The 24,926-nt window shown below is 30.4% G+C and overlaps 1 long non-coding RNA gene across 1 annotated transcript in view; it reads right to left on the reverse strand.

The window, feature by feature from the left end:
- Positions 1 to 24,089, reverse strand: part of LOC132742011 (uncharacterized) — a 229,166-nt gene extending 205,077 nt beyond the window's left edge. Inside the window, exon 1 of the long non-coding RNA XR_009627374.1 lies at positions 23,889 to 24,089. This is a non-coding gene — a long non-coding RNA (uncharacterized LOC132742011). The remainder of the gene's footprint in view (positions 1 to 23,888) is intronic.
- Positions 24,090 to 24,926: the final 837 nt, after the last annotated feature.

A 24,926-nucleotide genomic window follows, 5' to 3' on the forward strand; every position in this document is an offset into this window, starting at 1 on the left:
CGTTACTTATATATAAATACTTTCAAATTATTTGGCACAATTTACCAAACCGTGCAATGAATGCGTGACACAAAAGGATTGTCTTTGTCACTGTGTTATCAATGTAATAGTAAGAGTGAAATGTCAAAAGCTAGTACCGGGCTTAAATTTACTTATGCATTGAATTAAGAAATTATAACGTGAGTATATGATAGTATTAATGCATAAGGGTCTAAGGATTAATATTAATATCTGGTTTCATCATGTATTTTAAGACTGTAGCATGGTAAAGTATTAACTAATCCCTATCCCTCTCGGCAAAAATATTTGTCGTGATAAGACTGTAAACATGTGTCTATACATTTTTGTGTCTGCATCAATAAACATATTTAATCAAGATTTTTCCCATTCTAATTTTTCAGATGTTGTCTGCTACGTTGACGTTAATGTGGTTTCATCACATAATACTTGATTTATTTTACAAAAAATACCTGTAACACGAAAACTTAAATACTTAGCATTTTGAATATGTTAGTCAATTATACAATGCCTCTAGACGCCGGAATTCCATGTCTTTTTTCTTGTTCACTTATTCACTTGTTGTTGATACGTTTGCCTGTTTCATTTATTCTGTTAAAACACATTTGACAGAGCTTGGTTAACCAGAAATTAAATAGTAACCATTGGACAAAAGCTATGAATGACTTTAGAGCAATTTCCTTGTATTTCCAGCACACAAAAAACAGAAATTGTTCCTTGGAGAATATTTCTCGTTGAAGATTTAATTTGCTACACATAATGTTCTAAAAAAAAGCATACTTAGCATTTTGAATATGTTAGTCAATTATTCTCCTTGTGGAATAATTTTAGTAACTTTTCCAAAATTAATGAAACATATTGACTTGAATAGAATGTGATTACTTCACGCAAATCTGCCTAACAATCAATCTTTTAATAAACCTTAGTTCTAAGCGCTACAAAAATAATTTGTTCTGCAAAGCAAATTTATAGTAAGTAAAACAATCACTCTTTTAAACTGATAAACTTTTAATCCGTCCAAAACAGAATCTATGATATTTTCTAGAAAAATAAAACAAGTAAACCATCCCCCAATTCAAATGAATGGAATTCCAATCAAACGTGTACAAAATCACACACATCTTGGTGTTACCCTTTCTGAAAATGTAAAATGGGATACCCATATATCTATAATACTGCGAAAAGCTTGGCAGAGAGTAGGCATCATGAGATCACTGAAATTTCTCCTCAATCGTTCAAGCTTGGAAAGAATGTATATGTCTTTTATCCGCCCTATCCTTGAGTACGCCGATGTTACATGGGATAACTCCTCGAACTTGTTAAAAAGTGAAATTGAAGCAGTTCAAAACGAGGCAGCAAGAATAGTAACAGGTGCAACAAAATTATGCAATATAAGTAAATTACTTAACGACCTTAAATGGGATACCCTGGCCGAAAGGCGTAAACAACATAAACTAGTTTTATTCTTTAAAATGTACAATGGAATTACTCCAAACTATCTCTCTGATCTGATACCCCAACACAACGAGTCCTACCACCTCAGAAATCACAGACAAGTAAACTCAAGGACACAAATATATAGCTCATCATTTCTTCCTTCTGCATTAAGAGAATGGAACTTACTACCTGTAGCTACAAGAAACTTATCTTCTGTTGCTGCCTTTAAACAGTGCCTTAATAAAAACAAAACAAAAGCCTCCCCTTTATTTAATGTAGGAAGTCGTATAGGCCAAATATTGCACGCACGTCTTCGTTTAGATTGTAGCTCCCTGAACTTTGACCTTTTCCCTTTTCTGTTAGCGTAGGTTGACCAATCCTAACAATCACTCTAAGCATTCATGACGTTCCTATTTTAAACGTATTTAATATCAGATTAAATGATATAGAAATTGTTATATTAAATAGAAATACATTATGATCAATCATATCAAGTTATCTCATTTAACTCTTCTTATGAATCTATCATTAATATGTTTTCATTACACAATACTTGTCCTATTGTGAAAATGTAATAATAACGAGTCTGGATTTAAACACTCCTTCGGACTGAAATAACATATTCTAACACTATCGGAATATTTTCCATATAGACAAAGAAGGTCGAAAGCGTGCATTATTCTACAACAATGCACTCGCCGTTCTTATTATCTCCCTGTGTATTTTCACATTGAGGGCGCCATTATGTTTGAAAAATCTGATAAATAAAAAACAATTTTTGTCGAATTTTGTTGTGAAAACTATCTAGAATGAAAGAAAATGGTCTAACTAAGAAATTGAATCCGAACACCAATATATTTTATTCAGTTGTTAACGCTGTACAGACGTTTAAAGTGTTGTTTACATGACGTCATAATGTAGCGCCAAACAGCACGTGCAAAACAATCAAATCGTTTACGCTATTTTTATATCGCAAACGACTTATTAATAAGTTTTAAATTTATTGCACTTTTAACAATTTGTATTTCGCTTGAAAAAATATAGAGTGAAATAAATTAAACAAACAAAGTTTTATCAACGTTTTCAAAATTCGTTACCACACGGTAGATTTAACGACATTTTTTTCAACCCACTGGAACAGCCTTTAAAGAACGTTTCTATTGGAAACTCCGGGGCGAAAACAAATTTAACCACCAAACATAAAGTCCAACTTTATAATAATAATTATATTTTTTCATGACGTGTTAGAATGGAAATAGATAATAATTCTTCGTGCATTATTGTATAATAATGCACGATTTTCGTTCAAATGCTTTGTAATTAATCACTCAGGCCTACGGCCTTCGTGATTATATTACTACGCATTTGAACTCAAACCGTGCATTATTCTACAACAATGCACTCAGAATCGATATCTATTTCCTAAATATGTTATTTTTTTATTGGTGCGAATTCTATTTACGTTATTCTTATTATCGTTTGCTGCTTAGATATCAAATCTGCAACTAAGGTAGAATTCAAAAAACTTTTATCTCACTATCAATCCTACGTTGTGACGACATCATCAGCTTCATTTTGTAATGACGATTTAATTTTATTTTATAATAAATTTGTATTAATTTTACAATTTGTAAAGATGATATTTGAAATTTCATATCTATGAGTCTGATTAATCGAACTTATTAGTATATTTGTTAATTGTAAAATAGTATTGTAATGTTCTACAAGACGTTGAAACTAACTCACTGTCATTATATGTATCAATTGAGCCTCAATTTTATCTTTGTACGTGATTATCAAAAATCACATGTTTTTAGAAACAGATATTTTCTGCGAAGTACTTACATTTTGTTAATGCATTTGTACAACACACCGGGACCCCGTCTCCTCCCACATTTGATTTTGATGAGTTATTTTGTTTGTTGCATTCGATTAAAATATTCCATGGATACAATTTAATGAACGTTTACAAAGTTCTAACAAATTACAAAGAACCAAGACAAATACGCTTGTCTCTTTAGAATTAATTTTAATGACCAATCCTTCGTGAACAATATTAGTGTAAAAAGACTAGATTCTACATTCATGCTATACGCTGCCAGATACAATAATGTCAAGCATAAATCAACTAGAACTCCGCGAGTCGGATGTGTCGCCTTGTGAACAATGTAGTTTAGGAGAAATGGCCAGGACAAAAATGAAATTTGAAAATCAACAAAGGGCAATAACTCAAAAAATAAGAAATGCAGAGCAGCAGTTTCTATGCACGGCACTTCTTATCAATAAGATCTATCATCCTATTAAGTTTCATATCTAAAGCTTTTATAATTATTGAGAAATGGCCTGGACAAAAATAAAGTATGAAAATAAACAAAGGACAATAACTCAAAAAATAAGAAATGCAGAGTACCACTTCTTGGGCACTGCACTTCTTCTTAATGAGATATATCATCCTATGAAGTTTCAAGTCCATAGCTTTTATACTTTAGGAGAAATGGCCCGGACAAAAATAAAGTATGAATATTAACAAAGGACAATAACTCAAAAAACAAGAAATGTAGAGTATTGGTTCTTGTGCACTTCACTTAATGAGATCTATCATCTATGAAGTTTCATGTCCATAGCTTTCATAGTTAAATGGCCCGGACAAAAATAAAGTAAGAAATTTAACAAAGGGCAATAACTCAAAAAATAAGAAATGCAGAGTACCAGTTCTTGTGCACTGCACTTCTTCTTAATGAGATCTATCATCCTATGAAGTTTCAAGTCCATAGCTTTTATACTTTAGGAGAAATGGTCCGGACAAAAATAAAGTATGAAAATTAACAAAGGGCAATAACTCAAAAAATAAGAAATGCAGAGTACCAGTTCTTGTGCACTGAACTTCTTCTTAATGAGAACTATCATCCTATGAAGTTTCAAGTCCATAGCTTTTATACTTTAGGAGTAATGGCCCGGACAAATATGAAGTATGAAATTTAACAAAGGACAATAACTCAAAAAATAGGAAGTGCAGAGTACCGGTTTTTATGCACTGCTCTTTCGGTCATTATAAGAAGCATGCATACCAAGTTTGAAGTCAATCCAACTTATAATGACTGACTTATGCTCCGGACAAGCTTAAGGGGACGCCGACACCGACAACGACGCCGACAACGACGCCGCCGACAAAAGTAATCCCTTTATGTCGACTTTTTCAAGGCGACACAAAAATGAAATGCACCTCATTTCTAAGTGCAAAAACCGAAACAGTTTTGGCAAAGCAAAGTAGAATGAAGTAAAGCGATTTTTCTTGCTAACTGATTCAAAATGAACTTTTATGTTTTGATATCTTGTTGAATCAGAAAATTTCACGTTGGCGTTCATTGGCAAATCTTACAATTTTCAAGAATTTATGATGTTTCTATCCATTACATGTTAAATGTCGATATTATATGTTATAAAACTATCTTGTGACCAATCAGTCTTATCAAGCTTTCATCATTTAGCTGTCCTTCTGATGTAGCATTTATAGTTTCAACAACCCTTTTTGAACATAATGTTTCTATCTATTAAATGTTTAATGTCGATATCATATGTTATAAAACTATATTGTAATCAATCAATCGTATTAAGTAATATCGTTTAGCTATCACTCACAAAGAGGAGTATGTTTTCTTTGAACACTCCTTGTGTCTGCAATGCAAAAATATATGAAATCAATATTTTGATGTCTACTTGATGTACAAGATACTAAATGTCGTATGCCTCTTTATTAACAAAACGTTTTTTGTTTTGTTTTTTGTTATGTTGTTGTTGTTGTTGTTGGCCCTAGAACAACGTGCAACAATAAATGTTTAAATGCTTCATATTGAATTTGATCTAATGGGTATATATAAACTAAAACTAGATAAAAGAGAAAGTGTTTGAAAATGTACAATAGGACAATGACAATGCTTGGAAAGTACAACAATGAATACAAGTTTGTTTGGTTTGGTTTTACAGTGCACAAACACAATTTACGTCATATTTCCCCAAAACAGGAAAATTTATTTTGACTTACCGCGGGTGTTACAAACTTAGAGCAACACCAAGGGTCAAAACCACATAACCTGCGGGAGATAAGAGAGGAAAAGATTCTAGTAGTTCAAACTCATTTAATGGCCTCTAAGGATTACACAGGGATAAATAAGGGCCGCAATTCTGAAAGGAAAACCCCTCAGCCACGAGGGGGAAAGTATACATTGTTGTGCATTGTTAATATCAATAGAACATTAAGATCTATATCAGTTGCACGGCATACTCCTAGTTTAAGCATTAAAACTGGATGTTTCCTTCCTTTGAATCTCAATAAGCTTTAAATCTTTCTATTAATAGGCAAAGACATTTTTAAACACAATTATGTGAGACAAGCGTTTTTCCAAACAATCATTTTATGTTGTTTTTGTTTTTTTATTACATTCTGACATGCATATGTTTCTAAATATAAATTTACAAACTATATAAACTCTGGTGCTGGTGAATATGATAAACCACATGCCAAATACAAGGACTGAGAAAACTACAAAGCTGTATAATATTATATGGAAAATTTTCTTTCTTTTTAGATATCGAACAAAATAATGTGTGATAAATGATTAAATCATTAAGTTAAACGTAATGCTACATGTATAATGTGTGCTGATTTAAACTTTAATAGTTTTATATCTTTCTTCATTTCTTCTGTGACTATACCTACAAACGTTTTGTATGATATATATTTTATTCATAGTAACCCCTGAAAACATCCAATTGATTTCAAAACTAGTGTATTTATACCTATATTTTATACAGTAAATTGTACATAAAGATCTCACAACATCTTTGGTTATTTTGCAACACATTTGTAGAATAATATCGTTCAGAGATTTCAAATAAGTATTTGTCATTTTGAGGCAAATGTTGTAAAGGCCTATAATATGTCTGATTATATTTGCACACTAATTCTGTTTGATTGACAACAAAATCTAAATTACTTTTTTCTCTCGAATGTACTTTATCTACTATTGTCCATATTGACCGCCGAGAAGACCGTATTATCAAGTTGAACTTCCTGGAAATATTTACTTGTATGTTCAACATTCAAATAAAGTGGTTTTAATTTAATTTGTTTCAAATAGTTAAAAGTTTGAAAGACTGAAACTATCATATTTTTGTTTTCACCCATTTTTAAACATGTAGAGCTACTTTTTGATACAGATGAACAATTCCTGTTTACAGGGATACAATTGTACTATTTTAGTAACGAACTTCTTTATTCTGAAAGGTAAATTTGGCATTTTCATAAGTTGAACGAAAGACACGGACTTGTTTAGAATGAGAATATCAATATATATTTAAAACTAATTGATACTTAAAGCATGTCGATTAATAATCGATGTTTTAATTCTTATCTCCTTTTTTTCTCAAGAATCAAACAGGGCACAACATTGACCTGCTGTTGAATGAACAGTATTGGCTCGGTCTCGGTGTATCATTTACGTGTCGTTGCTAGGGCAACAACATTGACTTATGGTGGTAACAACATCGGATGGTGTTGTTAACAACATAGGCTCTAGGTGGTAACAATATTGGCTCTTGGTGAGAAGAAAATTAGCTAGTATTAGTATAGTATAAACAACATTGGAAGATGGTTGGAAACAAAACATCATGGTTTAATGGTGACCATAAGATTGAGTTGTGGTGGGAATAAGAAAGGCTAGGGGTGTGAACAACATGAGCTATGGAAAGAACGATTGGCCAGTGGTGAGAACAACAGTTAGCTAACAAAATTCCCTCTTAGTTGAAACAACAGAGGCTTGGTTTTTGAAACAACATTGGTTAGTTTTGGGAACAACGTTATTGTCAGTGCACCACTAGCTCATGACGGGTTAAATCTATATTGTGCATTAAAGTTGTTTCATGTATTTCAAAATGTCAAATCATTATTTCATTAGCTTGTTAAGTAATTAAAACTGTTTTGTTATCATATTTGCACAGATGTGAGCAAACAATAATTTCTTTTACTATATGATCTAATAATAGCTTTAGTCTCATTGGTCTTAAAAATAGACATCAGATCAAATTTTAAAATCATATTCACATATTGTAGTATGATATTCACTAGTTTAATTTAGCTTTCCCAATCTAAAATTAGAATAAGGCTTCTAATGATGATCCAAAATGAAACTCACTTGCCAATTACCTGAACCATCTTGTTCATCTGTTCCTTTTTGGCAATAAGTAAAGATATAGTGAATTAGTACTTTATGGGATTCAAAATACGCTTTGTTTGCATTTCGCTACTTTTGTGTCAAATTATTTCACATTTGACGCTACTTTATTCAGGACACAAGCATCTTACATTCTCTAAAAGCATTATTTAAACATTATATTATTCATGTTTGCCCTTTCTAAAGAAGTAAAAATGTATTTGTTTCTGTTGCATAATGTACCTAAAACATGAATTATATATGTTAATATTCTGGTTTTTATTGCTCTCTAGTGATTTAACCTTTCCATGATTATAATTAATTGCGTAGGTTTGCATTATTAAAAGAAATATAATGAAACATCAAATCCAAAGACTGACATGAATATTGTTTAATTGTTTGAAAATATTTTTAACTTGAATCGTGTGTCTAATGCAGTCTATCACTCCATTTAAAGTGCTTTAAAATATTTCTTAATATAAAATAGCTTACAGTTTTATAAAAATGGCATCTAATTACAAAACAAAGCAAAAGGAAAATTACTTTTTGTAAAATATAGGGTTTTCTTATCAGTAAGGAAAAAATCACTCACTGTTTACTTTCTTGTTATGTTTAGACAATAATGAGATTTTATTTTAACTTTATCAGCGATTGATGCACATAGCTATACTATGAAGAATACGCCCTAGGAACGAGGATGACACGATACTGAAATACCGCGATTCTTTATTTTAAAAACACACTATGATTAATTAATTATGTTGCGCAGGTGAAAACGTGACTTTATATCATATAAACTTTCAATAATTAATCTTAAAAGGATATTCTAATGCTAATATTAATAACTTTAATATTTTGATGCCATCTTAAAAATTTAGATATGATAATGAGATTGGCTGTGTTTGCATTTTGTGCTTTTCAAGAACGTAACGTGATACTTTATGATATTGTTTAAATGTATTATAATTTATGTATCTACACATTCTATGTGGTGCATACTATACATACATGTTAAAATAGTTTGATTTCTGTCACTTTATATACATTTATACTAGTACTTGTAAATTTGGTATTTATTGGCACTATATCATGTCGGGTTTGTAATGTATATGTTTTGTTTGTCAAATCAAATAAATCTATTGTCATTGTCATTGCTTTGTTGTTTCTAAGATATTTTAGACATATTAGTTTGATACATTTGATTGCCAGAATGTCATTTCTATTTTTAAATTTGTAATTCATTTGTTTCGCTTGATTAAAACAGTTTTGATGGACAGAATTCGGTTAGCAAGAAAATGTAAGAGACGCTGAATACATAAGCAAGTATAGACTTCCTTACACTGATATAAGGGGAAAACAGTCTCTGCGTATCTATAATAGAGTTTGTTGTTTACGCCCATACAGACATTGTACGAGAGCCTGTCATTATTTGATTTCCCATCGAAGTTTTGTTATCTATACGTTTTGTTAGAAATGAGCAATTGACGATTCACAACCTTCACATATCAAATTTGTTCATGGTGTTCAATTCTTTTTTTCTTTTTTTCTTCTTCTTCTTCTTATTATTATTATAATTATTATTTTTTATTATTATTATTATTTTAATTATTATTATTATTATTATTATTATTATTATTATTATTATTATTATTGAAGGGAAATTAACAAACTGTTTTGCTTTAAAACAAAAGCAGTTACTGACTGCGCACTATTTATAGTAATAGATCATCTGTATAATGCAATTTGCTGTAAATGCTTGTTACTTCACCTGTTTGGTTTGTCGTCTTTAAATCAAATTTAAGGGATCAAAAATATGTACGTAAATACTACCTGTTCTATTACCTTTTTGAATAACATTCATTCAATTGAAACACATTAACATTGTTTTAACAAATTCATTAAGTTGATCTTTGCGAGAAATGGAATTTTGTTTCAGCACAAAAGAGACAATGCTAAGGGGGATTTGAGTAATCACTGTTTCGTGATAGCGAAGTATCAAATCATCAATAGCAAAAAAATTTGTTTAATTATTAAAGTATTAATATATCTCAAAAAGCATTTATAGGTACCTTTTTAGATATTAAGTGGTACATATAAGTTTATAGCATGTCTGATTTTGTTTAAACAGTTTGTTAGATATAATGTACATTTATTTATTTCAATATGTGTTTATTTCCTGTAATTGCTAGCTGCTGCATTGACGAAATCTTGTGAAGACAATTGATCTTACATTTACATAAGTATAACTCGATCAAGTTAGAGTTTTTATATTGGATATAATTTAGGATGATTACAAAACAGTCTCTCATTTGAATGTGAAATATATTTGTATCTTTGTTGTGCATCAATAGTGACTGAAATACGGTTCCTGTAATAAAAGATGGTCGTTGATACATTCAGTGTGTCTGTTTCTACAAACTAAGTTAATGAAATATATCCATTTAACGAGTACGCAAAAAAACCTTGAAACCTTTATCTGTAAGAAATATGGTATAGAAAATCTATCCATGCTTCCCACGGCTTGCACTTAATGAAAATGAATATCGTTTACGGATCAAACTGTAAAGTTTACTGTGTGCTCATTAGAAGTGGCTGCCATTTACAGTTTTTCTTTACTAAAAGTGATGTTTTACAAATCAATAACTTTATTGAAACCACAATTTTAAACACATTTGACAGCGTTCGGTTAATGAGAAATTACATAGTTACCATAGGGCAAAAGCATTGAATGACTTTAGAGCAATTTCCATGTCTATTTCATTATACAGAAATTATTCCACGGAGAATGTTTCTTGTAGAAATTTGAATTTCCTACACATAAATAAAATATAAACAAAATTCATTTGAACAAAACAAATATATCATGCACCTTGTGGAATAATCTTAATAACTTCAAAATTAATTAAAAATATGCAATTGAATAGAATGAAAACACTTCACTCAAATCTGCCCAGCAATCTAATATTAAAACTAAGTTATAAGGCGCTATAAAATGCAAAGCAAAATCAAAATTAATAGCAAGTAAAACAATCCCTCTTTTAAACTGATACCGAATAAACTTCCATATTTTGTTATTTTGTCGTGTAATACAATCAGAAAAGTTGACGTTTGCGTAGGTTGACCAATCCTAACAATCATTCTAAGCATCTATGACGTTTCTATCTTGAACGTATTTAATATCAGATTAAATGATATAGAAATTATTATATGAAATAGAAATACATTATGATCAATCATATCAAGTTAATTCATATAATTCTTCTTATGAATCTATCATTCATTGGGTTTTCATTTTTAAATTAGAAACTTTTGAGTATTAGGAAAATGAAATAAAAACGAGACTGGATTAAAACGCTCCTTCGAACTGGGAACAACATAGGAGTGATATGTTATGGAAACAAAATTGGCTCTTGTTGTGTCTCATTATGATTTTCTGAAAGTTCAATTACTTTCTCACATAGGTGTCACACAATACGTTATCATAACATTCCTTTAGATTAAGTTGTAAACATTTATCCTGAGTATTATTTTTTCTTGCTTTCGTTGCTCCTTTTGGGATTTATCTTTTGCATAATTTTCAGTAAATCTGTAGGTTTTATCAATGAAAAGCAAAATCAAAATGAGACATAAATTCCAAAGACAGAAAGAAACAATATTAGAAATATTTTTAAGCAGATATCATGTTTTAAATTATATGTTAATGACATTTACTTTTAAATGCTTAGTAGTGCAGATAATACATAATTGCAAAACTAAACATATTTTGCTCTATATGACATCTTTCCAGTGTTTCGATATCAGACGTGATTAATGTTGGCTGCTTTTTTCTGAACTCCACTTAACCCTTATTGTCCCCCGCCTTTTCGAAGAAAAAGGGGGATATAGAAATAGGCTCCGTCCGTCTGTCCGTCCGCCCGTCCAGCTCACTTTCGTGTCCGGTCCATAACTTTGTCATTTATCAAAGGAATTTGAAATAACTTGGCACAAATGTTTGTTATAATAAGACGATGTGTCATGCGCAACAACCAGACCACTACCTCCAGGTCAACATTGTCTATTTGAGGGTATATGTAGTGTCCGGTCTATAACTTTTTTATCTTTGAAGGGATTTTGTTAATACTGGATATAAATACATTCAAATTATCTGGCACAATCGGCCAAACCGTGCAATGAATGTGTGACACAAAAGGATTGCATTTGTCACTGTCTTGTCAATGTTATACTAAGAGTGAAATGTCAAAAGGTAGTACCTGGCTTAAATTTACTTTTGCATTAAATCAATAAAATATAACGTGTAGTATATGATTGTATATAAGGGTTTAATTGTATATTGGTTCTATCATGCATTTCAATACTGTAGCTTGGGAAATTGTTAACTAATCCCCATCGCTCTTGGCGCAAATATTTGTCTCGATCAGACTGTATGTCAGTTTAGTAGGTTAAAGCTCAATGTCATAATAAGAGGTCAATGGTAAAATATGAACATATACATTAGATTTCCAGATATTCTTAATCTTTTTGTCCGGATCCGATATTTTGCACTTTGGCAATAAGTATTTTATAGTGTACTTAAGGTTATGATATTCGTCATGAGAGTTCATTTACGACAGAATCTGTCACAAGGTTTTCAGATATTTCCATCAGACTTGATTAAGTATTGCTATTTTGATTAGATTGTAATCATAAGGTATCTGATTAAACATGTGTCTATACATTTTTTGTGTCTGCATCAATAGACATTTATAGTCAAGATTTGCCCCATCTAATTAATATTGCAGATTGTGTCTGCTACTTTGACGTTTATGTGTTTTCATCTCAGAATATATGATTTTATAAAAGTAAAAATGCAACACGACAACTTAAATACTTAGCATTTTGGTTACGTTTGTTAATTATACAATGCTGCTAGACACCGGAATTCCGTTTCTATTTTTTTCTTCACTTATTCACTTGTTGTGGATATGTGTGTCTATAACTTTTATTCTACACGTTTGACAGAGCTCGATTACCTTGCATTAAATAGTTACCATACAACAAAAGCTTTTATTGACTTTAGGCAAGTTCCTTCTCTTCTGTAACAGTTATTATACAGAAATTATTTCTCGGAGAATATTTCTCGTAGAAGTTTGAATTTCGTACACATAAATAATGTTCTATCAAACCTCATTGAAAGAGAACAAATGTTTCATGCGCATCGTAGGATAATTTTAGTAACTTGTTTAACAAGAATTAAAAATATGAACTCAAACAGAATGAGAATACTTCACACAAATCTGCCCATCAATCAATATAATAAAAGGACTAAGTTTCAACCGCTACAACAATAACTTGTTCTGCAAAGCAAATTAATAGCAAGTAAAACAATCCCTCTTTTAAACTGATACCGAATAACTTTCCATATTCTGTTATTTTGTCGTAATACAATCAGAAAAGTTGACGTTTGCATAAGTTGACCAATCCTAACAATCATTCTAAGGATTTACAAGAAAAGCATTGATGCAAAGCATCAAAGGGCGTCCAAGCAAGAAATGCAGCAAGTGAAGATGAACTAGTACACATATGATGACAAGATATTCTTATAAACTACCAGAAATGTATACCACTTATGAATGAGCGGACGAAAGACATTGTTCATTATGAACTTTGATTGGCATGCTAGAGATTAGAATATTACTTGTTATTTCTTTATGATCGTGGTTATTAATAGCAACGGATATACATGTATGCAATCATTTATAATCCATATGTGTAACGCATGATCAACACGTACCACACATTTGTCCCTTATTATGTACATGTTATCGCTATTAGCGAAGACCCCTTAAGGTATCTGTTCACACTTTAAGTTAGTAAAAATATGACACTGGTTATATTACCATGTTGATCATGTTGAGCATAATTGTTTATTATACAATAATTGTAATATCTATTAATTTTAATTTAAAAAAAATACAAATTTTATGAATATTGTTTTCTTTTATTCTTTTTTGTGTTTATGTGCTATTTTAATACTGAGTTTTTACTACTCTTTTTTATTAAAATTGTAAAATAAATTTTTAAGAATTCAATTGTCATATTGACCGACGATTATAAGTCAAAGCTTAACTGGAAAAAGTCAGTAAATTATGGTTTATCTTTCAATATATAATATTGTTTATTCTTAAACCATGTACATGTACATTGTATTTTTCTTTATCATTTTTTAAATTATCGATCAATTGAATAATTCATAAAATCTAATTTGTAACTTTGAATAATTCCTCGGCATCTTTACTAAACACGGATAACAAATTGAATAATTAAATAAAATGTTTCAAAGTTGATAATGTCATTTTAATACCATAAAAAATGTACCTTTTTCTCAATTATTGTACATATCACGGATTTATATTACATATAAATCCGTGTACATATTTATTGTTTTTATCTCATATAGATAAAATGAAACATATGCTATTGTTGTTTTTTTTCTAATTGTAACGATATCAAACATCTACTCCAAAACCGGGAGAGACCGGACAATATAACCTGTGGTACTATTCGCCGGTCACTAGTAAATCCTGGTCAAAATAGACCGGGAGAGACCGGCATTTACCGATAGGAGTGATAAAAAGATATATCTATAAATAGGTTTTTGGAAAAGGTTATTTCATTTGTAAATGTTTGCATTGCGAAAATTCATTGTTACATATCGCGACATTTCATTCTTATTTAATAATCAAGCACCCTCATACCGATCGGAATTTTCGGCTTTTATTATGACCGACTAAAAGGCTCGAGAAGTTGCTGTCGCCCTTTCACAAAATCTGATCTCATTCCATAAGAGCGCCGCGCTTCGGCGCGGACGCCAATGACGTTTCTATCTTTAACGTACATTATTTAATAACAGATTAAATGCCATAGAAATTACCATATGAAATAGAAATACATTATGATCAATCATATCAAGTTATGTCATCTAACTCTTCTTATAAATCTATCATTCATATGTTTTCATCAGACAATATTGAGTACATATTGTGAAAATGTAATAATAACGAGTCTGGATTTTAACAATCATTCGGGCTGCAATTACAGAACTTATCTTTTTTGCGCGAATTCTATCTACGTCATCCTTAATATCGCCTTTTATATATATATTAAATCTGAAGCTGATTTTTTTACTCACTATCATTCCCATAACGTGATGACTGAATATAATGAATTTATATCAAATTTACAATTTGTTCAGATGGTATTAGAAATTCGTATCTATATGTCTGATAAGTCCATCATATTATTGCATTTATTTATAATAAGTTAGTGTGAATAATGCAAATTAGTTTGAATAATGCTATATATATGATGTTAAAACTAAGTTCAAATGATGTAGCCGAAACATGCAGAATTTTTTTTTTATTTTAGTGCTCACGGCACCAGTAGTATGTATATGATATGTTGTTTTTAAATGAGGAATAGCTCTCTTATGCAATAGAGAATAAGTAATTCTTTTACCATACATTCGACCTTAAACATCGTTTTATCACTATAATTATACTTACTCTTAAAGTATGGAAACGTAATTATTCGCAGAATATACAACCAAACTAAGCAATATGCAACAAGTATATATGAAACCGTCATAAGAACGAACTGCATTGTTCAAACTTCCTTTTATTGACCTTTAATGCGTTAATTATTAAAATGTTAATGCTTTAACATTATTAAAATGAACCATGAATGTTTAAGTTTCTTCTGCATGTAATATTAAAAGGCAATTGTTGTAGGATCAATTGTGGTTAAGCAAAATTTTAAAAGGCGATATAGTGTATGATCATTTTGCGTAAAACAAAGTTTTGAAACATTTTATCTATCGTGTTCAGGTGAAATGGAAATTTTGTTTCTCAATTTACGTTACAATCTGTCTAGAGCTTAACATGCTATTTGTATAAAACATTTTTTACATAGTACATTAAAATCTGTACAACATGTTAATAGTGAAAGTATGCCATTTAATTGTTCAATTGTTTTCAGTAAAAACATACAATTTTATCATTGAAAAAGTTGGAAAGTTTGAAGATTAAGTCATGCTTTACAAAAACAACTTAAAGCAAAAATATACCATAAGAATAAGGACACGTTGTAACTCAATTGCAATTCATTTTAAATGCACCATCATTTATCAGTATCAATTGAGTCTCAATTTTATCTATGTATGTTATTATCAGAAATAACGTGTTATCGGAGACAGAAAATACCTGCAACAAATACTTACATTTTGTTCATGTATTTTTACATCACAATCAGACACCGTTTGCCCCCATTGGATTTTGATGACTAATTCAGCTTTTGTTTCAGTCAATTAAAATATTCCATGGATTATTTAAAATGCACGTTTACAACGTTCTAACAAATTTCATGGAATCAAGACAAATACATCATGCCTCCTGCTGACGTATTTTAGTAACCAATCCTACGTCAACAAATTTAATGTAAAAATCACCTAATAAGAATACTTGATGGAACATTGTCAAGCATATATCAAAAAGTCAATGCAACTCATTTTTAAGCAATTAAAATGATTTTGTCAAATCAAAGTAGAATAAAGTATAGTGATTGATTGTTCATGTTAACTGATTCAAAATAAACTTTTATGTACTAATAGCTTGTTGAATCAGACAAGTTTACGATATCATGATGTTTCAATCCATTACATGCTTAATGTTGATATTATATGGACGGTTAATGGTGATGTTTTCATTATTTGTAAGTATATTACTACTGCGTCAAACGCAGTTAGGTCATTCTTTGCATATTTTAACCTATTTTTGTAATAAACGCCGGTTGTAAGTGCCATTGATAATATGTAAAATTTTTATTACTATACAATAATATACATTTAATTTCATTTTTCAAAATTTTCATGAAAATAAGCATTAATCTGGAGGCATGCTGCTTTAAAGGCAATCCCTCAGTCACATAGTTGTACATTGTAAATAATGATAGAAAATTCCGATTAAGCTCTCAGTTAATATCTTTACATATCTTTATCAGTTGTATTACAGTTTCTAGTTTGAGCATTAAAACTGATGAATCAACCTGGTTCTTTTCCTTTTTTGAATCTCAATAATTAATAAATCTTTCTATTAACAAATTTAAACACAATTATGTGAGACAAGCCTTTTCCTCAAAAATTTAAAACAAACAATAACTGTACAGACATTTTACATTTTAGTCACGGTAACCAAAACATCCAATCAATTTCAGTTAAAGTGCATTTCATACCTATATTTTATAGAGTAAAAAGTACATAAAGATCTATCACAACAACTTTGGTCATTTTGCATCACATTTGTATTATTATAACGTTCAGAAATTTCAAATAAGTATTTGTCATTTTGAGGCAAATGTTGTTAGGACCTATAATATGTCTGACTATATTTGCACACTGATTCTGTTTGATTGACAACAAAATCTAAATTATTTTTTTTCTTCGAATGACTTTACCCACTGACTTTTTTAATTTGCCCGAAAGAAACATAAAATCAACAAGTTGGTTTGTCGCGTTTTTTCCTGGAAAAGATTTACTTGATTTTGGTTAAAAAAAAAGTTTTTAAAATGTATTTGTAATTTGCTTAAAATATTTTAAATTTTTGGATTAAAAAAAATGTTTTTTTTTTCCCTTTCATTGCTAACCCCTAAAGCCCCCTTTTTTGTATAGAAAAAATTCCTTTTTAGTTACGAATTCTTTTTGGGTTTATTTTTAGGGAAAGATATAAAAAAATTGGTTTTTCTTCTTTTTAATGATATTTTGCCGACAGCACGTTTTTTCATTTCAGTTTGTTTTTTTTATCGGTCCTTCAGGATCATGGATTCCAACACTTTTAAGTGTTGAAAATTGAGTACCACTCAAGCCGGCGTGAGGGATCTCGCACTTATACATAATCCCTCATGTACTGACTCAACCAAACCGAGTCTACAGTTTTCACGTAATTTTGTTGTGATAAATGCTTCCGAGGGATCACACTTTCTCCAGAATGAATAGAATGAGAATCTCAATTAATATTGTAAACTAATGTATACTGAGACATGTCAGTTAATGATCGATGTTCTTATTCATGAGTCAAATACTTTTCAAGAACCATACAGGACACAACATTGAATCGTTGTGGGAAGAACAGTATTGGCTCGTCCTCAGTATATCATTTAATGTCGTCCCTAGTATTAGCAAGTGGTGACAACAACATGGCTAGTGGTGGCAACAACATTAGCTTGTGGTGGCAACAACATTGGCTAGTGGAAAGAACAACATAGGCTCGTGGTGGAAACAATAATGGCTCTTGGTGAGAACAACTTTAGCTAGTATTATTATAGTATAAACAACATTCGTTGCTACTATTAGATAGCATTGGCAACAACACTGCTAAACTGTGTCAACAACATTAGCTTGGTGAGGGAACAACATTGACTAGTGGTGCCAACAACATTGGCTCTTGTTGGGAACATAATTGACTCTTGGTAAGAACAACATAAGCGAGTAGTGAAAAAAACATGTCGGGTTTAATGTATATTATGCATAAAAATTGTTTCATGTATTTCAAAAGTTCGAATCATTATATCATTAGCTCTTTAAGTAATTAAAACTGTTTTGTTATCATATTTACATAGATGTGTTGCTCATTGTTGATTGTTTTTTTTATATTTCCTTTATATTTATTGTTTGTAGTTAATCCCAATAAATTTTTAAAATTTCTTAACTAAACTTTTCTATATTAAAAATTTGGGTTTTTTTCTCTCCTAGAAATTTTTTAAAATGCGAGGTTTTTAATCCCCTAAAAAAAGAATGAAACATAAAAACCAAAGACTAATAAAGAATATCGTTTAAAAAAATTTAAAACTTGAATTGTGTGTATTATGAAATATTTCACCCCATTAAAAGTGCTTTAATGATTTCTTAATATTAAATTGCGAACAGTTTTGTGAATCGGCATATATTTTCAAAACCAAGCAAAAGGAAAATACTTTATTGGTAAAAATATCGTGTTTTCTTTTCATTAAGGAAAATATCACAGACTGTTAATATTTTTGTTTTATTTAGACAATAATGAGATTTTATTGTAGTTTTATCAGCAAACCACTTTGCTTTTATGGAGAAAACGCCTAGGAACTATGATACAATACTAAAAAAATACGATTCTTTGATGTTGCAATCATAATGACACGGTAGTCTAATCATGATCTTGCGGTATTGAAAACGTGATTTTAAATCATATGAATGTTCTATATTTAATCTTTAAACGATATTTAATTGCTAATATTGATAAGTTCAATATTTTGATGTCATAGATATTATAATGAGATCGGCTGTGTTTGCATATTGTGTTTTTCAAGAACGTAAAATGCTATCTAATGATATTGTTTAAATGTGTAATTATGTATTTATCTACATATTCTGGATGGTATATACCATACATATATTTTAAAATAGTTTGATGCTGTCATTTTATATACATTTGTACAAGTACTTGTTAATTTGATATTTGATCTGTATAGTACACTGGCACTTCATCATGTCACGTCATGTCTGTAATGTTTTGCTGATATGGGCCGGAAGCCGTAATCAAATAAATTTATTGTCATTGACATTGCTTTGTTGTTTCCAAGATATATTCTCCAATTCTAATTATAGACATATCGGTTCAATATATTTGGTTGCTAGGATGTCATTTCTATTTTTAACATTGGTAAACGTTGTTTGCATTCATTTGTTTCGCTTGATTAAAACAATTTTGATAGACAGAATTCGGTTAGCAAGAAAACATAAGAGACGCTTACTGCATAAGCAAGTAAATACTTGCTTATCCTGATTTGAGGGGAAAACATTCTTGTCCATATCTATAATAGAGTTTGTTGATGACGCCCATACAACCACTGTACGAGTGCCTGTCATTAATCTATTTCCTATCCAAGCATTGTGGTCTATAGGTTTGGTATGAAATGAGCAATTCTTCACGTATCATTTGTTCATGACGTTCATTTCATGTAAAAAAAATCTGAAAAAGGTGATCCATCGGAAGCAGTAATCACAACAAAATTACATGAAAAATAAACATCTTCGTGAAAATGATTATAATAATTATCATAATCCATATTTCCAGAGACTATATTCATGTATATACCAAATAGAGAGAAACGGAATGAATGTAACCCTAAAAAATACCTTTAAATTCTTTAAAATAATCAAAATAACTGCTTGAACAAATTCTTAAGGTTAGACGATCTTAAAATGTTGTGATTTTTTTACATTGGCGGGAAAATAAACCAGCAGCCTCGTTTTGAAACTAAAAGAGTTACTGACTGTAAGTCAGTTTTATTGATAAAGGTAAAAAATGTATGACTCGACATCTTGGATATTTTAAAAATACGTATGGAAATGCATATGACTAATTTTAAGTCTATATTTTTTAAGTGAAATTATATTTATAGTTACAGATCATCTGGATAGTCACTAAAGTGTACATTAATACTGATGGTAATCAATAAACTTTTTTGTAAAAAAATCATGTACAATGTAAACACATTAGCATTGCCCTAGCGAATTCATTAAGTCGCTTTTAGCGAGAATTGGAATATTGTTTCGACACTATGGGATTTGAATCATCACTGTTTCGTGAAAGCGACGTTTTCAATTCAATACGTTTATATATTTATTATCAAGTATCCAAACATCAATAGCAAAAATTTTGTTTGGTCATTAAAGTATACTTATATACAAAATAACATTTTTATATATTAAAGTTTGTCATTGTAGTAAAAATTAATTTATAGCATGCCTGATTGTGTTTTCAGCAGTCTGTTAGAATATTTTATCGACATTTATTTATTTATTTCAATATGTGTTTATTTCTTAACTCTGCTTGTTAGCTGATGCATTGAGGAGATCGTGTAAAGACTTTTAAACTTACATTTTACTTTCCCGAATCTTCTTAGAATAAGTATACCACAATGAAGTAATAGATTCTATGTTCGGAACAATTTTGGAAAAACTCAGTCTCGCACATGAATACGAAACACATCTGTATTTTTGTTATTTTGTCAATAATGACTTGCAGTACCATTCCTATGTTAAAAGATGGTCATTGATACGTTCAGTGTGTCTGTTTCTACAAACTAAGTACATGAAATATGTACATTCAACGAATTTGCAAAAATACGGAAAGAAATATGGTATTGAAAATCTACCCACGCTGTCCACGGCTGAAACAATTCGAATTTACACTTAAATAGAATGAATCAAAATGTGAGGATTACTGTGTGCTCATTAAAAGGTGTCTACAATTAATAGTTTTTTATATATATTAAAAGTAATGTTTTACAAATCAATAACTCTATTGAAATAGTGAAAATCAGAATCCCTTAAGAAGGCCCAACACGGCAGAATTGTAAAATGTTGCAGGCTCGGCTTGATTGAGCCTGTTCATGGGCGGTAATGGAAATCGCAAGCTACCGTGCACGCCCCTTAGCACCGGCTTAAGCAGAATTCAACATTTAAACACTAAAATGGTGAAATTTTGAATTTAGAAACATCTAAACATCATTTAGAAACATTGAAACCACAAATACATTTCAACGTCACACTACAACGTAAGAATTGCTAACATTTATTCGAAAGAAACAAGACGGTCATGATCACCCTATTACAAGTGGGCTAAACACATAATTGCTTGTTTTACATCAATATTATATGAACTGCATTTAATTACTTATTTTCCCGTTTGTTGCAAAAAGCACCTGTCCTTTGATGGATTGAAATAATCTTGATATAGTCTACAAGAAAGCAATATGTATGGTCTATAAGGCATTTCTCGGCTTTTAGAAAAGTTTATAATACTTGTGCACTTGAACTAAAATTATCCTTCAGAGAACTTCTGTGACTTTTAAAATATTTGGCATACAAAACATATTCTGAATGAGTAATTCAAAGTATTTACTTTGCAAAGAAGTATAAGTATTCTGAATTAAAATGTAATCGAGTCGACTACTGGGTCTCTATACAAGTTGTAACATAACATCTCTATTTATTAATAATAATTAATTAGTTAGATACTTTTGACACAGGTTTAAATCCATAAACCCAATTAATTATGTTTTATTCTACAGAATATTTAAACTTGTTTGATATTCAACCTGGAATAGAGATCAATAACTCCGAACACAGTAGGTAATAAATAAAATTTCAGAACCACCTGGTGCATGACATGCTTTCCCCCCTCCCCTTTATTTCTTACCAGCTTGTTTGATAGTTTTATACAATTGATAAAACTCCCCCTGAGATAATAATAGTGAATATAATTTTACAATGCAGAATTTAAAATATTAACAGAATCAGACATGTATTTCTTTACATATATAGTTGAATTGTTGAATTTCAAAATCAAAACCATAAACTTCTGCAGTTCTTCATTACTAGTTGTTCATGCATAATACATACAAATTGTGTTTAAACCTTGCGAATGACTCGATTCATCAAACTCAGAGAAAGTGTGCGATAAGTTAAAAGAATTATGTCCTCTGATTATTACTATAAGGCTAGGACAAAAAAGTTAAGACATTTTAGTTACTTAATTACACAAAAATAGATATTAAGCTAAAATTCTAAAACGATCTCCTTTCCTCGGTACCATTGTTTCAAAGCAATGCGTTAATTTTTGTCGAGCTTATTTGTCATGACCACAAATGACTACATGTGTAGCTTCCTACACTCTGACTTTGGCAAGAGCGCAATCTAGTCATAGTTATCATAAAAGTATCAGATGGCATGATGTACAATAAGAATTCAATTGACCAATGCAGTCATACGAATGGCATTTTATCTTGAGCCATACAGAACATATTGACGTTGAAATGGTTATTTCTTTGCAATACGTGTCAATGTAAATGGACTCAATTTCATTAAAAAATGTGCCCACCTAACATTTTGATTTCTAGACAATTATAGTTTCATTTTCACTTATTCACTTGCATAGATCAGCCATCATTACTACTTTTGGTGAATTAGTCCTACTCTGAATGTTTTATTCGATTGAAAAAATGATAATCAGATAAAACAGATAAAGAAGTTGTTATGACACAAAACCTTGACTGACTTTAAAACAATTAACCTGTCTAGTACCAAAGAACTAGAATACATCCACGGTGTATATTGAATGCACATAATCATTGTTCTGACAAATTTCATTGAAACAATACAAGTACATCATCAGTCTTTCGGAATTAATAATTTCAGCAACTAATTATTCGTGAACAAAATTAGTGAAACATAGACACTTGAATGAAAATATTCTGCGCTACAAAATTATTTGTTTTGTCAAAGCAAATTAGATTTAAGAACAAATTGATTCAGAATGACCCTCAATATCTTACCATATTGTTGCGTAGTACAATGTCGCGTTGGTGTCGATTGACCAATCCTTATAAGTTTCCATCCTACCTATATTAAATTGACATTATGCTCATTGTTTCGCTGTCATATTCAGTTGATGTAATAATATATTTTAAAAGATTGGCTATTATAATGGTGCTAGACCAATAACCGAAAATGTTGATGATACAATATAAAAGTTAACTTACATAAATTATAAAAAGGCTGCCTCAATCTTTTAAAGAATTGAACGTAACCGATGCATTCTGAACGCTTTTTCTTCAAATTTGTGATAGTCACATTTATTACTGATTTTTTTCATAGTCACATTTATTACTGATTTTTTGTTCATAGTAAAGTATAAAATCGAACATATATATAAAGCAAAATGCAAAGCCATCTTTACAGTTACTTGATCTGTGGCCATTTTCTCTTACCGGACGTAATGTCACTTTAACATAGCACGTTACATCATATACAGCTCTGCATCATTCATAGGTTTTCATTACACACTACATATATTGAGTAATTGACATTTTTTATTCACAATTAAAGAAAGACAACTCGTGACTATTTACAAAATTATCTTAATAGTTAGTTCCCTTTACACGAACATGAGCTCATGAATAATTTCAAGATATTTTATAATAATGCCGAACTTCGGCGCAGTAAAACTGTTGAGTAAAACTGTTGACAAATTATTCACCACGTAACTTATAATTTCAGGAATCAATAAATTTCGTGCCAGTTATATATTTAAATGATTATAAACAATTCTATGATTCCACTAGACCGATGCCGTATTAAAAGAATATATATTTTACCTTGTTTATGTTATTCCAATAACTTCTTATTCCACTTTAAACTTTAATAAAATCGTTTGCGATCATTGAAGAAGTCTAATACACTCTTTATTTACAAATGATTGATTAATTTGACAGTTTCTAAATACGTTTATCTTCTGTCTACAAGTTTGCAGATTATAAACATAGTTCTTTATAGAAAATATAAATGTAACAACCATGTATTACCCAGATAACAACGCTTTTTAACGGTAGAATATTATATTTAGAAGGTTTGCAATTTAAATATATAATGGACTCGGCAACCTCTAACTCTTTCATGTTCTACTTTCCTGCCGTCAACACATCGTCTTTAAGGGACTCCACCGAAGATTTTTTACATATATTTTTTAGACATTTGTGTACCATTTGTGTTGTAGATCTGGACCAATAACTTGTTATTTTTTTTAAATCTTTTTTTCAGAATAGCTATTGTTATCTGGTTATAAGTCTAAGACTAAACGTGCCTTGCCAGATTTGCCATAAACTACTGTAAGAAGGCTCACGAGGATACTCATTTAACTAAGAAATCATGAGAAATGCAACAGTTTTTGTAGTAATGACTTCATTTTTTAACTTATTACTAATACCGGATTATTCCTTGCTGATTTGTTGTTTAACATAAAAACAGAATCTGGAATATTCCTGAAAGGTAATGTATACCCATTTTCTACTATCTGTAATACGTACTCGTTTGCTCCAGCATCTTACAAGTAATTTATACAAGATTTTAATCTGTCAGCACGCGTAATAATTTCTTAATCATGAAATATACTATTTTCGGATTTAGCCTTTTGCATAGATAAATGTTACAAAGAGCAACTTACCTATGCGCTAGACTGTACATCCTTGTTCATAAACCCTCCACCGTTATGCAAACCAGCCCTGCAGTCGCTCAGCCAATGACCGGAACGTCAACACCGGAAGCACGTGTCAGGTTTACGGCCAACACATACGTTCGTCTGGTTCCACGTGGTTGGTGAGCCCGCAATTTCCTTATTCTAAGTGTAAGTGTTTGTC

Source organism: Ruditapes philippinarum, unplaced genomic scaffold (genome assembly GCF_026571515.1).
Source record: "Ruditapes philippinarum isolate M1 unplaced genomic scaffold, ASM2657151v2 ctg1761_1_1_1_1, whole genome shotgun sequence".
Lineage (NCBI taxonomy): Eukaryota > Metazoa > Mollusca > Bivalvia > Venerida > Veneridae > Ruditapes > Ruditapes philippinarum.